Consider the following 16945-nt stretch of genomic DNA (forward strand, 5'->3'; position numbering starts at 1 on the left):
CATACAAAATACCAGCATACCAATTGGTTAGTTAAGTGTATTTTTTCTTTTTTTAATAGTATTTTATTTTTTCCAATTATATGTAAAGACATTTTTAACATCATTTTTAAATAAAATTTTGAGTTCCGAATTTTCTCTCTCCTTCCCTTCCCTCCCCGCTCCATAAGATGGTAAACAATTTGACATAGGTTATATAATATGTGCAATCATGTAAAAACCTATTTCCATATTAGTCATGTTGGGAAAGAAGAAACAGTTTGAAAAAATATATAGTTTGCAGAGGAAAAAACCCATAAAAAAAAGAAAGTGAAAATAGTATGCTTGAATCTGCATTCAGATTCCATCAGTTCTTTCTCTAGCTGTGGATATCATTTTCCGTCATGAATCTTCTGCAATTATCTTGGATCGTTGTATTGCTGAGAAAAGCTGAGTCAATCATAGTTGATTATCTCAAAATGTTGCTGTCACGGTGTACAATGTTTCCTTGGTTCTGCTAATTTTACTGCATTGGTTAATGTCTTTCCAGGTTTTTCTAAAATCTGCCTGCTCATTGTTTCTTAAAACACAACAATATTCCACTACATTCTAATGCCACAGCTTGTTTAGCCATTCCCCAATTAAGGGGCATCCCTTCAATTTCCAATTCTTTGCTACTACAAAAACAGTAGCTACAAATATTTTTGTACATGTAGGTCCTTTCCTCTTTTTTCATGATCTCTTCAGGTTACAGACCTAGTAGTGGTATTGCTGGTTCAAAGGGTATGCCTATGCTTTGGGCAGGGTTAGAAATTCCACTCCAGAATGGTCGGATCAGTTCACAACTCTACCAAGAGTGCTTTAATGTCCCAAATTTCCCAAATCCTCTCCAATATTTATCATTTTTCCTTTCCTGTCATGTTAGCCAATCTGATAGGTGTGAAGTTTAATTTGCATCTCTCTAATTAATCATCATTCATAGCATTTTTTCATACAACTATAGGTAACTTTAATTTCTTCATCTAACAGTTGCCTGTTCATATCCTTTGACCAATTATCAATTAGGGAATGACTTGTATTCTTATAAATTTGACTCAGTTTTCTACAAAATGAAGCCTTTATCAGAGATGCTTGCTGTAAACATTGTTTCCAACCTTTATGCTTCTCTTCTAATCTTTTTTGTACTTGCAAAAACTTTTTGAATTCATATATTCAAAATTATCCATTTTACATCTCATAATGCTCTATATGTCTTCTTTGCTGATAAATTCTTCCCATCTCCATAGATCTGGCAGATAAACTATTTCTTACTCTTCTACTTTGTTTGTGGCATCACCCATGAAGTCTACATTTGTACCCATTTTGACCTTATCTTGGTATACAGTGTAAGATATTGATCTATATTTAGTTTTTGCCATACCAGTTTTCCTAGTAATTTTTGTCAAATTGTGAGTCCTTATCCCAGAAGCTGGGGTCTTTGGGTTTTCTAAAATCTGCCTGCTCATTGTTTCTTATAACACAACAATATTCCACTACATTCTAATGCCACAGCTTGTTTAGTCATTCCCCAATTAAGGGGCATCCCTTCAATTTCCAATTCTTTGCTACTACAAAAAAAGCAGCTACAAATATTTTTGTACGTATAGGTTCAAACAGTGGGTTACTATGGTCATTTATTACTATGTCTTGTGTACCTAATCTATTCCATTGATCTCCACTCTATTTGTTAGCCAGTAGTAGAAAGTTTTGATGATTGCCAATTTTGCCAATTTTGCTGTTTTATCATTACAGTCATTCTATTTGATGAAATTTTTGGTTGCTTCTAGAATTTGTTCTTTGATCTACTTCTTTAGGATTATGTTATTTAGTTTCAAATTAATTTTTAACCTGTCCTTTCATGGAATGTAATTTTTGTGCACCATGATCTTGAAAATGATGCATTTAATATTTCTGCCTTTCTGCATTTGATTATGAGATTTCAAATGTCCAAATATGTGGTCAATTTTTGTGTAGGTGCCATGTAACACCGAGAAAAAGACATTTTCTCTTCTATCCTCATTCATTTTTGCCAGAAGTCTGTCATTTCTATCTTTTCTAAAATCCCTTAACTTCTTAACTTAACGTCCTTAACTTCGTTCTTATTTGTTTTGTGGTTAGATTTATCTAATTCTGAGAGGGGAAAGTTGAGATCACCCACTAGTATAGTTTTGCTCTCTGTTTCCTCCTGTAACTCATTCAATTTATCCTTTAGAAATTTGTTGCATAGATGTTTAGCATTGATATTACTTCATTTGTCTATTTTACACTTTAGCAAAATAGAGTTTCCTTTCTTATTTCTTTTAATTAGATCTATTTTTGATTTTGTTTGGTCTGAGATCATGATTACAACCCCTCAGCTGAAAAATAATATATTCTGCTCCAGTTTTTCACATTTACTCTGTGTGTGTCTCTCTCTCTGCTTCAGATGTGTTTCTTGCAAATAACATATTGTAGAATTCTGGTATTTCATCTATTCCCCTATCAGCTACCATTTTATGAGAGAGTTCATCCTGTTCACATTCATATTTGTGATTACTAACTGTGTATTTCCCTCTATCCTCTTTTTTCCTACTTATACTTTCTATTCACAACAGTAGCCAGGAGACAAAATGGGAAACTCTCTTTCAGCTAGAGGAAAATTGGGTGAGTGAAGGAATAAATTCTCACACAGAAGAAAACAGCATGCCAGGTGATGAACCAGAATGTGGTCACATTAGTAAATTCCAGAAAATGCCAAGGTATAGACTTCTCTTAGTTGGGGAGAAATATGCGTAGAAGTTGTTAAGAATTGCAGCCCACTGTAGAAAGAAGCAGGAGATGCCCAGGCTGGCCAAGATCAAGTCACCAGGGGACAAGCTCCAACATTGCACCCACTCCCTGCCCAGCACTTTGATGATGAAACCATTTTCTATGATTCCTGCTATAGACTCCAGGAGAAAGAAGATCATTAAGAAGAGAATGAGTAGGCTGGGCAGTCTTTCTCTACTGAGCATCCGCTGAGACTCAGATGCTCCAGGACACCTTACCCAGAAGAGATCTAATAGCAGGCCAGATTCTCCAAGTATCCAGCAGCAATCTTTGCTTTATGCAGGAGCCCAGCTGGAAGAGAAAGTGAAAGAGCAGGAGGACACTATGTGCACCTAATGTGGTGTAACATTAATTAAGTTGGGACTTTTTTGACTGTTTTAGAATGCTAAACTAATTAAGTGTCTTTGATTGAGTCTTACTAGGTGCAAAGCCCCAGGCCCAAAGCCCTAATTACTAGGTGCTAAGCAGATGTGGGTGTGAAGCACCCAGAGCCCTAAGGGGAGTTGCTAAAACCAGAGCCAATAGTGTGCACCTAAATTCTGTTCCCTCAGATGACGTTTGACGACATCCAAAGACTGTATAAAATGAGAGAACAGAGCTATTTGCTTGAGGCTCTCACTCCTGTAGGAGTGTTGGCATGGGACTCTGGGCAGCCGGTCTAAGAGCCTCCTGGCTTGTCAACCCAGATATTGATTGTTTCTTGGTAACTATGAATTATGATCTGGTCTGTTTATATTGTGTATGTTTGTAACTTGTTTGTATTTGCTCTGAAGTTCAGGTTGCTGGCTTTTCCTCCTGAACTAAGCGAGTTTATATGTATATGTTGGATTAAAGCAAAGTTGTTAACCCCTTAATGTTGCTTTCCTTGGTAAAGCAGATCAAAAGAATCTGTGCTAGCAGTGTTCCTGTTGTTGGGCTTGTGTTGGTCTTTCACCCCCACAATAGCTCTAGCTGAATTGTTGCAACATGTGGATTAGAAAAGAATCATACCACCTCTATGGATGCAAATCTGACATAGATCACTCACTGAACCCAATCTCTATTTGCTTATCCTACTTGTTTGTCCCTTGCCAGAGCCAGTGACAAGGAAATGTCAAGATATGGGATACTGATCTGGGTACCTTTCAAGAACACCCCAAACTACATTTGTTCCCTGCCCATCCTGCTTCCCTCCTTTAAGTCTAGCTATAAGGCTCCCCTAGATCTTCCCCCACTCCTGTTCTTGTGGTGATGCCCTTATCTACCACCCTCCTCCCCACCCCACTATTAAACATCCTCCTGTTTATGATGTAAACACTTGGTTTTCCATTCATGCCCTGCATTCACACATCTATTTTGCTCTCTGTGACTAGTGTATCATGTCCCCCTTTGTACGTATCAGGTTAACATTGCACCTCTTATTACATTTTTCTGAGCCCTACCATTTAACCAGTTCAGAGTGTGCCTAATTGCACAATCACTCAACCTTACATCTCTCCATCTTTTCCACAAGAATCATATTAATTAATACCTTGGCACTAATTTGTTCTGGATTCCAGTCAGTAGCCAGGCCCCAGGGGAATGTAAAACAGGACAGTTGAGCTTCTATGAAAGAGAAAAGAAAGAGATATGATAGGTTTCTACTCAGAGAAAAAAAATATCCCAAGAGGTTAAGTGCAGGAGTAGGGAGGATAGGTACTCTGAGAAGCTAGGGATCAGAAACTGTGAAGGTTTTGAGCAACAGAAAGGGAAAAGGGGGAGGTGGGGTGGCATGGAGTGAAGGCATATACTTCCCCTACTTCATTTTACCCAGGCACAACTCTACCCTATAAGTAAAATGAGAAGCAATGCAATACAATGGAAAGTATACAGGATGTGAAATCCAAAGTTCTAGATTCAACTCCAGGCTCTGCCAGTAACAACATTTCTCAACATCTCTGCACCTCAGTTTCCTGACTTGTAAAATGAGGGGGTTGGACTCTTCTGATCTCTGAGGGCCCTTCCAATTTTAAATCAATGGTTCTGTCCCCTTAGGGTTCTATGATAATAGTTCAGATCAGCCAATTCAGGAATTGATAGAAGGGATGAATGGGTCATGAGAAGGCCTGGTATAGCAGAAGAGTAGTGGGAGGACATCAAGAAAATAAAGTGGAAGAGCATCTGTCAACACAAACAGCCCAGTCTATATATGCCTATGAAAGAGAGTCAAGGGAGAATAAAGGACAAATTTTAAAAAGAACAGGGATAAAGTAGAATTTAGGAGAAGGAGTCTAATGGGAATACTTGTGTCTATACTCACATATGTATGTCCTAAAAGCTAAGCCAGGTTCTAGGCACATTCTGAGTCAGTATCCAGTCAAAATTATATATCATGACATTACCAACCAACCAGAGACTATATTCATCCAAATCAAAGGACATTTACTTGGATAGCACAGCAAAATAAGTGACAGGAAGGATTCTCATATACACAGTGCTGCCATATCTCCACTGACAGAAAGGATGTGCAAAATGCATCATCAGGGTAACTCATGTTTCTAATGCTGATGCTTGTTCTCCTACAGAGCAACCAATGCTTCCTCTGGAGCTGAGGTTCCTTGTGAATCTATTATCATTTCCATCTTGATCTCTGATAAGGGGCTTTGCTTAATTGCTGCCACTGAGCTGCCTTCTACTGATCTTCAACTTCTTCTCCCCAATTCTTTAGTTCATAGCCCCAGACTATCACAATTGTTTTATGACTAGACTCCCTAGTCAGCTATACCCAGCTAGCTAACAAGAAAAACCCTTAGGAATTTAAGTCTGTGTTTTAAATCAATCAACCTATTTCTTCCTCATCTGCCACTCCATGACCCTAGGCTACTATCTCATTTGAGTTTAGAAATTTCCTTTCCTTCCGGGACCTTCCCAGTGATCCCCAAGTCACCTTGGGATCTGTTCACCTGGCCCTGGATGCTCTCTTTCCCTTCCAGAGCCTAATAAATTTTCAATCCAGGATTGGGCTACCACCTGTCCAACCTCCCCACACCCACATCATGTCTTTCCTTCAAGGCCTTCATAATGACCTTTATGAGGCCTACATCAGTTCTGGGAGAAATGAATATTTCTCTCATATTTAATAACTAATTGTTGTATTAGGAACATGTTTTTTTTCCCCTTTCTCTACTTCCTCACCAAGAAACCAACTAGTGTGGGGAATCCCTCTTAGAGATTTACCCAGCTCAAGATCTAATCAGACAGTAACAGAAATTCTAAGTTTAAGCTAATGGGTGTATGCCTGCTCAGAAATGTTGATTCTCCCTATTATCAAGATATGGAAATTGATGTCTCTTTGACCACGAGTTGAGTGACCTAAATCACTGCCCCCAAGATAGCCCACCTCCCATTTGATTAACCAATTAGAGTTGAGTCGGCACACCTTGGGAATACCTCCACTTCAAGAGGTGTAGAATCTGGGACCCCATCACAATTAGGGGTCTTTAGTTTGAGAGAGATGGCCAAATGACCATTCTTTTAGTAATAACCTGCCGGTCTTATTAATAAAATTATTCAATTATCCAGAAACTATGTCAGTTGAATTTTTAAATTGTAAAGTTCAGGATCCTTCTACCAACCTCTATATTCTGTCTTCCCCCTAAGACTTTCCCAACAATCCTTACATCAGCCCAAGGTCAAATTTTCAGCCCCTAAGGAGGACTTTGAAGCACCTGCCACTTAATAGACTGCTTCACAACCACAGAAACTCTGCCTAGAACTGTTCTTCACTAATTGGCATAACCTAGTCTATTCATAATCTTATCTGTACATTTCTGGATCCCAACAATTGATTTGCAAAAATCACTCCATACCCCCAATTACTTGCTCTTTTACTCCTGTTCCCCCTAACTATTCTCCCTAAATGTTCCATTCCAAAGCTACCTGCCCCACCTCTTTCCTTCTTCTGGCTCTCACTAGGCCCTAGTTCCCCCCAGATAACACTCATCCTTGGCCACCTTTTCCAGTAAGTGATGCATTTTACTCATACTCATCTCCTTCTCTCCTATTCACAGGCTATCAAATGAAGCTGGAGATAATCATGAAATCATGCTGATTTTGGCCACTACAAAATAAAAGTTCATAATCCCAATTGGGCCTTTGCTGCAGTTAGGCAGTCCTTTTACACCCCCTTAATCAATTTGTTATCCCATTTACCACAATGATTGTTCTAAATATTCTCATCTCTCCTCATGCCCTCTAAAGCATCCCTTCCCACTACTCTCTCATTTGAGAACCTCACCATACTTCACAGAAAATATTGAGGCTATTCACTAAGAGTTTCTTCTTCTCTCCTTCCATGTCACATCACTCAGATGCCTTCCTTCACTATCTTTTCCACCCACATCTCATAAAGAAGTGGCCCTTTTCCTTGCCAAGGCAAACCCCTCAACATGTACCCTTGATCCTATTACTTATTTCCAGAATGGTGAAGAGCCTCGAAACGATATAATATGAGGATTGGTTGAAGGTAGTTTAAGTATTTCCTGAAGAAGAGAAGACAGGGAAGACATGATAGCTGGCTTCAAGTTTTTAATGGGGATTAAATTTTCCTGCTTTTCCCTGAGGAGAAAAATAAGGAACACTGGGTGAAAATTCCAAAAAGTAAGCTGGTATAAGGATGGGAAGGAGTCATTTTAGAATTAAAGAGGGAAATGGTACTTCTTTTTCAATTCACCAGCCTATGAGGATAAAGGAAAAGTGGGGATATTGAAGAAAATTATATTAAACAAATATGAAGACCCATAATTTAGGAAATGCTGAAAAATTTTCTCACTTTTGCTTTAGACATATCACTCTCACCTGCGAATTCCACCTGTGTTGCTGCAGTGATCTCAGAAAAGCCCAGAAAGGAAATGGAGCCTCTTGAAATCTGCTATTGCCAAGAATTCAGCATCGTAATGTCATTCTCTTCCTTCGAAGTCCTTCTACTTGCTTAATGGTGCTGAAAGGAACCAGCATTGTTTACTGTCATAGTTTCTGGGCTGTGCAACTCTGCTTCCAAGTCCTCAGTTCATTCTTCTGAAGTGGGAAGGCTGGTGGTATATTGCTTGTTTTCACCTGGGCTTATTTCTTCTTTTCAGTACTTCTCACTTCTCACTTAACTACCACTAGATGGTGGTAGTTAAGCATGTCCCAATAAGTAACAAGGGAGAACTTGTCGTAAATTACCCTACCCAATCCCATCAACCCCACCACACACAACCCCCAACTGTGCTTTACTAGAATTCTCAAAACTTGATTACTAATTCATTTATTATCAATTGTAAGTAATAACGAATGCCTTGCTTTAAAAATTAAAATACATTATAATAAGAAAAAATAACATATAGAACCAAACAACAGAAATTGTGATTCAATTCATAATGCAAAGTACTTTACAAATAGTATCTTATTTGATCCTCACAACAATTTTGGGAAGTAGGTGCTATTATTATCCCATTTTATAGAGGAAAAAAACTGAGGCAGGCAGAGGTTAAGTGACTTGCCCAGGGTCACATAGCTAACAAATGTCTGAGGCTGAATTTAAAATCATGTCTTTCTGACCAGGTGCTAAAGCTGCTAATCACCAGCTACATGTAAAATACCATGGGAGCAAATACAAAATCAACACAGTCCCTACCCTTAAAGAGCTTACATTCCTCTGGGGGACGGGAGGAAGGGTGGGATAGACAGATAGACACACACAGAGAGAGAAAGGCAGACAGAAACACAGAAAGAGAGACAGAGAAAAAGACAGAAAGAGGCAGAGACAGAGAGAGAGAGAGAGACAGAAACACAGAGACAGAGAAAGAGGAAGAGGATCCGAAAAGTCCTTTTGTGAGAGGGAATACCTGAGATGAACCTTGAAAGAAGGTAAGGATTCCAACAGACAGAGGTGACAGAGAAGTTGCATTGAGGGACTACCTAGGGAAAGCCTAGGAGGCACAGGATGAATTGGTGTGTACAGGGGATAATTAGTAGGCCAGAGTAACTGCTTGTACATGAAAGGAAGAATATTAGGTAAAATGGGAAAGCTAAATGGGAGCCAGATTGCAAAGAGCATTAAAATTGCCAGACTAAGTATTTTATATTTTCCCTGGACCAAATAGGAAGTTACTAAACACCTTTTTTAAAAATCAGGATTACTAATACAATGGAAAGGGGGCAGCTAGGTGGTGCAGTGAGTAGAGCACCAGCCCTGGAGTCAGAAGGATCTGAGTTCAAATGTGACCTCAGACACTTGATACACTTACTAGCTGTGTGACCTTGGCCAAGTCACTTAACCCTAATTGCCCTGCCTTTCCCCTCAAAAAAAATACAATGGAAAGAATACTGGATTTGGAACCAAAGTTCAAGCCCTGTCATATATTAGCTGTGTGACCTTCAGGAGATGATAGGAGGACCATAGATACAGAGCAAATAAGGGCCTCAAAAACTATCTTGGTCCAACCCCTTCATTTTAAAGTGGCTATGAGACCTCACTGTACCAGTTCTTCCATTCATGCCTCCTTTGTGTGAGATAATCACTGCATTTTACTCTTCCTACCCAGTTTTATTTTTTAGGATCATCACATCACACACAACTTAACTCCAAGCAATCTATCATGTGTGCTTTTACGAATTACCCAAGCAATGATGACATTCATTAGTTACCAATAGCATTTTCCCATATAAGTAAAGAGTTTGAACTTATTAAAGCCCTTGTAACTGGTCTTTTATGTTTACCTTCTTGTTTTTCTCCTAATTTTTATGGGTCAGATTTTCTGTTCAGTTCTGGTCTTTTCCTACCTAAAAGTCCTTTTTCCATGCATCATTATACTCAGCTTTGCTGGGTAAATTATTCTAGGTTACAAACCCAGTTCTTTTGCTTTAAAGAATATAATGTTCCATGTCCACTTCTCTTTTAATGTAGAAGCTACTAAATCTTGTATTATCCTGATAATAGCTCCACAGTATTTAAATTGTTCTTTTTTCTAATTGCTTATAGTATTTTCTCCTTGCCCTGATTGCTTCAAAACTTAGGTATAATCTTCCTGTGAGTTTGAATCTTGGGATCTTTCAGGTGATGATTGGTGATTTTTTCAATCTCTATTTTTTTTCTTTTTTTTTTAATTTATTTATTTTTAGTTTACCACACACGGTTCTACATAGTTTTGAGTTCCAGATTTCCTCCCCTCCCTCCCCACTCCCTCCCAAAGACGGCATGGAATCTCATATAACTGTCATGTATAACTTCGCATTGAATTAATTTATGCACTATTCAAGTTGTGGAGAAGAATTTTGACCAATGGAATGAATAATGAGAAAGAAGAAACAGAACCAAAAAAAAAAAAAACAACCCAAAAACAAAAACAAAAGAGAAGCAAAAAAGGCGAGCATGTAGTGCACCTCGATCTGTATTGAAACTACACAGTTCTTTCTCTGGATGAAGATAGCATTCTCCATCGTGAGTCCCCTGGAGTTGTCCTTGCACCTTAGGTTGCTGAGAAGAGCGCAGTATGTCAGGGTTGGTCCTCACGGAATCCATATATCTGTGGCTGTGCACAACTTTCTCCTGGCTCTGCTCCGCTCACTCAGCATTATGTCGTGTAGGTTTTTCCAGGTTGTTACGAAGTCTGCATCATCCCCATTTCTTATGGCACAGTAGTATTCCATTACCTTCATATACCACAGCTTGTTCAGCCATTCCCCAATTGATGGGCATCCCTTTGATTTCCAATTCTTGGCTAGCACAAAAAGAGCCGCTATAAATATCCTTGTACATATGGGTCCTTTTCCCGCTTGTGTGATTTCTTTGGGATACAACCCTAGAAGTGGTATTGCTGGGTCAAAGGGTATGAACATTTCTATAGCCCTTTGGGCATAGTTCCAAACTGCTCTCCAAAATGGCTGGATCAGCTCACAACTCCACCAGCAATGCAACAATGTTCCAATTTCCCCACATCCTTTCCAGCATTTCTCATTTTCCTGTTTTGTTATTTTAGCCAATCTGACAGGAGAGATGTGGTATCTAAGAGTTGTTTTGATTTGCATTTCTCTAATCAGTAGTGATCCAGAGCATTTTTTCATATGCCTATAGATAGCTTTAATTTCTTCCTCTGAAAACTGCCTGTTCATATCCTTTGACCATTTCTCAATTGGGGAATGGCTTGTATTCCTATATATTTGGCTCAGTTCCCTGTATATTTTAGAAATGAGGCCTTTATCAGAGATACTAGTTGCAAAGATTTTCTCCCAATTTTCTGCTTCCCTCCTAATTCTTGTTGCATTGGCTTTTTTTGTACAAAACCATTTCAATTTGACATAATCAAAATTATCCATTTTGCATTTTGTAATGCTCTCTATCTCTTGTTGGGTCATGAATTCTTTACTTTTCCATAAATCTGATAAGTAAACTATTCTTTGCTTTCCCAAATTGCTTATAGTATCAGCTTTTACTCCTAAATCATGAACCCATTTTGACTTTATTTTGGTATATGGTGTAAGATATTGGTCTATGCCCAGTTTTTGCCCTACCATTTTCCAATTTTCCCAACAGTTTTTGTGAAATAGTGAATTATTAGCCCAGAAGCTGGCCTCTTTGGGTTTATCAAAGAGCAGATTGCTAAACTTGTTGATTTCTCCTACTTGTGTACCTATCCTATTCCACTGATCCACACCCCTGTTTCTTAACCAGTACCAGGCAGTTTTGATGACTGCTGCTGTGTAGTACAGTTTAATATCTGGTGTGGCTAAGCCACCTTCTCTAGCATGTCTTTTCATTAATACCCTAGATACTCTAGACCTCTTGTTTTTCCAAATGAATTTTGTTATTATTTTGTCCAGCTCAGTAAAATAATTTTTGGTAGTTCGATTGGTATGGCACTGAATAGATAGATTAATTTAGGTAAAATTGTCATTTTTATTATATTAGCTTGGCCTAACCATGAGCAACTGATATTTTTCCATTTATTTAGATCTGACTTTATTTGCGTGAAAAGTGTTTCATAGTTATGTTCATATAGGCCCTGGGTTTGTCTTGGCAAATAGACTCCCAAATATTTTATAGTGCCTTCAGCAACTTTGAATGGAATTTCTCTTTCTATCTCTTGCTGTTGGGCTTTGTCCGTAATGTATAGGAATGCTGAGGATTTATGTGGGTTTATTTTATATCCTGCAACTTTGCTAAAGTTGTTTATTATTTCAAGTAGTTTTTTACTTGATTCTCTAGGATTCTCTAGATAAATCATCATATCATCTGCAAAAAGTGATAATTTAGTTTCTTCTTTTCCTATTCTAATTCCTTCAATTTCTTTCAATCTCTATTTTACCCTATACTTCTAAAACCAGAGCCATTCAGCTCAATAGTCTCTTGAAGTATCATGTCTAGACTCATTTTGATCATAACTTTCAGGTAGTCCTACAATTTTTATATTGTCTCTCTTCAATCTGTTCTCCAGTTCACTTGTTTTCATAATGAAATGTTTCACATTCTCTTTTATTTTATTCATTCTTTTGATTTCATTTTATTACTTTTTGGTATCTTATGAAATCATTAGTTTCTCCTTGCCCAATTCTGATTTTTTTAGGAGTTATTTTCTTCTGTAAGTTTGTGGATCACATTTTCCAGTTGGTTGATTTTCTTTTCATAATTTTCTTGCATTACTCTAATTTTTTCCTAATTTTTATTCAACCTCTCTTATTTGCTTTTTAAAGTCCTTTTAAAGCTCTTCCAAGAACTCCTTTTTGGTTTGTGACCATTTTACTTTTTTTAAGTAGATACAGCTGTGTTAATTTCACTATCTTCTGAGTTTGAACCCAGATCTTCTCTGTCGTTATAGTAACTAACTAGGGTTGGGTTTTTTCTTTTTCCCTTACTCGATTTTTTTAAGAGTCTGATTTCTTTGCTGTTAACCTTGCATTAGAGTCTGGTTCTAGTCAGACGTGTCAGGAATGATATCTCAGGATTCAGATATTCTTGTGCTTGCTGTTTTCTGAGCTCTGTCTTTGGCCTGACCTCAGGTACTCTTCAGTGCCCCTGAGCTGTGACCAGGGCAAGGCCCCTGCAGTGCTATTACCACCAGTACTCTCACTCTTTGCAATCCCTCCCACAGCTGCAAGCTTCAGTTCACCCCTCTGCCCTGAAACCAAAACCAGGGACTCTGCTCTCCTCTAAGTAACCAGAGCCAGGAGTGCCCTTAACCCTTCTCAACCACACTCTCCAGTTTGTGCTCACTTTGGCTTATCCACAGCCACAGCTTGGAGCTCTTCTGATCAGCACACCTGGAACTTGTGTCCAGCACCAGTGGAGGGCCTAGCAATCTTCCCCTGATGCTGCCAACCCAGCTGCCTCCAGAACTTGTTGTTTGTTGATTCAGCTGTGTCTAACTGGAGGTATGTACACTGCAATCAGAGCAAGACCATCATCCCAGGCAGTCAGGTCTTATCTATCTTCTTAAATATTCTTAGGCTGGACAATTGCTTTTCTCTGACTTTTCATTATTTCTGCCACTCAAAGTTCACTTTGAGGCATTATTTGAAATTTTGTTTGGGGGAGAATTTAGGAAAGCCAGGTAATGTCCAGCCTTATGCCGCCATCTTCCCAGAATTCCACTGTCAAAATCATTAGCTCAAAAAAATTATTCATATTTTCTAATTCTTGCTTTGGGGATGCTATTTCACCCACTGAAAATTACTTTTAGAGTTAAGAAATTACCTCCATCATCTCTCCACTTCAGCTATACAATTTAAAGGTGGAAGGGATTACAGATATCAACTATTCCAAATTCCTCATCTTAGAAATGAGGGAAATGAGATTGAGAGAAATTAAATTATTTCTCCCACATTTACACAAATCAGAGATTCACAGCTAGAAGGGACTCTAGAAGTCATTTATTACAATAGTCTCACCTTGCAGATATGAAAACTGAAACCCAAAGAGTAATTTGCCCCCCAGGTGAAGCCTAAACTTAAATTCAGGTTTTCTGATTGCTTTCTCTTTCTAATATAACATTTACATTTTCTCCTACCTTCTCAATTTATTCATAACTTTGATCAGGATTAGAGCAAATACACAGCATTGAAAAATAACTCAAATTGAAAAATAACTCAAATATAAACTATTGAAAAATAACTCCAGTTTAAAAATAACTCAAATACACACCATTAAAAAATAACTCAATGCTATCCAAGGAAGCATTAGAAGAGTAAGTGATAACTATCACTTTCACTGGAAATCCAGAAAACACTAAACAAGTTAATAGGGACTTTTAAAGAGAAGATAGTAACCAACTCTGCCATAATTCTTAAAAGAGGGGAAAAGGCAAAATACGTTTGTTTTAATGGATGGAATTGAATGGACAGAACCTGGGAGAAATGAAGGGATAGGTGTTACTGGTGAAGCACAAAAGAAGGGGAGTAAGTAACAATATTCAAAGAAACAACAAAAAAAATTTATAATTGCCTTTCTATAACAAAGGGAATTATTGAGCTTCCATAAGTGTGTGGGAGTGAATGTAGAAAAAAATTAGTTCATAATACCTTAAATGGTTCTCTTTAATGAACGGAAAGCATTTCAAATATATGACCTCATTGACCCTTACAAACATCATATAATTGTTTCCATTATACAGGTGTGGGACCTGAGACACAGAAAAACTTGAAAGACTTAGTGTAGCTATGACTACTGTCCTACTTCCAGAATACAGGAATGTGAGGTCTTGAATCCAAATTTTCAGAAGTCTTTACAGAAACAAAAAATGTATTTATGAGTAATAATTACAACAATACAAATATTACTTCATTTTATCCTCACAATTACCCTGGAAGGTAAGTGTCATTACTGTCCCCATTTTACAGGTGAGAAAACTGAGGAAAAGAGAGCTTAAATGACCTGTCTCAGGGTCACAGAACTAGAAAGCTTCTGACCTTGATTTTGAACTCAGCACTTCTTCACTCCAAGTCCAAAGCTCTATCCACTACGCTGCCTAGTGCAGAAGCCTTGACAACAAGCCATAAAGGTTTAAGAGGAAGAAAATAATTTTCCCTTCTACTAGTTTCTGGTTGGGTAAGAAGTAGATAACTACTAAAAATCCATGACTAAGGTGTGGGTTTGAAATTGAAACTTTCTCCTTGAGAGTAGAGAAGGGATCATAGCAAAGTTGAGTTCTTAAAAGGAGAAAAGGTGAAACATTAGGGAATTGAGTGATTTTTTATCTCACTTGAGAGGCTGTCAGGGAGGCTGTGGTCAGTTTAAAACATACATGTCTGCTCATGGGAAAGAGGATAAGAAATTTTGAATTCCATCTGGCTTTCCCGTAGGAAAAAGTAGAAGATACTTCAGAAGTTCTACTCTTAGAAAAAAGAAAAGGTGGTCATAATAATGTAAAGAAAAAGTACCATGAAAGACTCCAAAATCAATTCTTTAGTTAATTCAGTGTCAAATCCTGACTTTAAAAGACTGATGGTGAATTATATCTCCCTAATGTTAGCAGACAGGTGGTGGACTACAGGGGCCAAATGAAGCCAACATTTTCAGGAAAGACCAATATGTTTATTTGTTTTGCCTAACTGCAGTTATTTGTTAAAAAGAGAGGATTTCTCTGTGGGGTAGATAAATCATTGGGAAAAGGCAGTAATGAAAAACAAATCCTAAAAAGGAAAAGAGAATCAATAAAACATTTTGATAGAAAAGAAAAAAGAACCTCTAAGTAATCTGACATTCAAGATGTTCTACAATTGGGAACCACCAGATCTTTCAGATTTTTTCATTCCACCTCCACATTCTCTCAGTGGACCTGTCAAACTGGACTCCTCTCTGAAGACAAATTATGCTTTCCTTCCTCTGTGATTTTGCACAGACTATTGCATCTGCCAGGAATAGTCCACCTAGTATGTTGTTTTTGCCCATTGCAATCCTACCTACCTTTAAGGAACAATTAAATGTCCACTTCCTCCAGAAAGTTTTCCTAGAATCCCCAAGCAGTAAAGACTTTTTTCCCTGTGCCCCATTACCACAGGGCATTTCTTTTTTTCTAAGCTTTGCTAATGTACTTGTCATGTTATTATTATATTTAAAACAAAGAAATCTTTATCTCTACTAAGGCCAAGATGAGTTGTGTTCTGTCTTCATCAGGGACATTAGCACCTACTCTCAAAAATCATCATTTGAAGTATCAAATCATATTAATTTAAGGATAAGTTGTTTGCTCCTTTTAAACAGATATATTCCAGGAGAGCAGGAATCCTTTCTTATCTAGGCTTTATAGCTCCCTCAGTAGCTAGCATACTGCTTTGCATGTACTAGGCAATTAATAAAAGTTTTGGTGGTGATTTGGGGGCCAGAACAGTAGGGAGAATGAGTTGGATTTTGAGTGGAATGGAGCCTCCTAATAAAAACCATAGTTTGGACTGATAGAAGTGAGAGAGGGCATGGAACTCATTGACTCATCAGTCAAAAATCAGTTGGTTTTGTGATAGAAAAATAAGAAGGGATGGTTTCATCCTTTCACTTTTATGTGGCCCATTTTAGGGAGGATATTGATAAGCTGAGAGCATCCATAGGAGAACAAGGATGGTGAAGGGCCTCAGGTTGATGCCATGACTATTTGATGAACTGGTGATGTTTAGTTTAGAAAAGAGAAAACTTAAGAGAGCCATGAGAGCTAACTACAACAAGCATTTATTAATCACCCAATATTGTAGCAGTCACTATGCTAAGTGCTGAGGACACAAAGAAAGGCAAAGGACAGTTCTGTTTTCAAGGAGCTCACATTCTGATGGGAAAGATAGCATGTAAACAACTCAGTACAAATAGGATAGAAATAGGATAAATTCACACACATTTTCTTTTTCTGTCATGTTAGCCAATCTGATAGGTATGAGGTGGTAACTCAGTTTATTTAATTTGCATTTCTCTTATTAATCGTCACTTAGAGCATTTTTCCCGTACAACTATAGATAGCTTTGATTTCTTTATCAAACAATTTCCTGTTCATATACTCTGACCAATTATCAATTGGGGAATGACTTGTATTCTTATAAATTTGACTCAGTTTTCTACATATTTGAGAAATGAGGCCTTTATCAGAGATGCTTGCTGTAAAGATTGTTTCCCCACCTTTTTTTCCTTCTAATCTTTGTTGCATGT

The sequence above is a fragment of the Trichosurus vulpecula genome, chromosome 5, assembly GCF_011100635.1.
Source record: "Trichosurus vulpecula isolate mTriVul1 chromosome 5, mTriVul1.pri, whole genome shotgun sequence".
NCBI classification, from domain to species: domain Eukaryota; kingdom Metazoa; phylum Chordata; class Mammalia; order Diprotodontia; family Phalangeridae; genus Trichosurus; species Trichosurus vulpecula.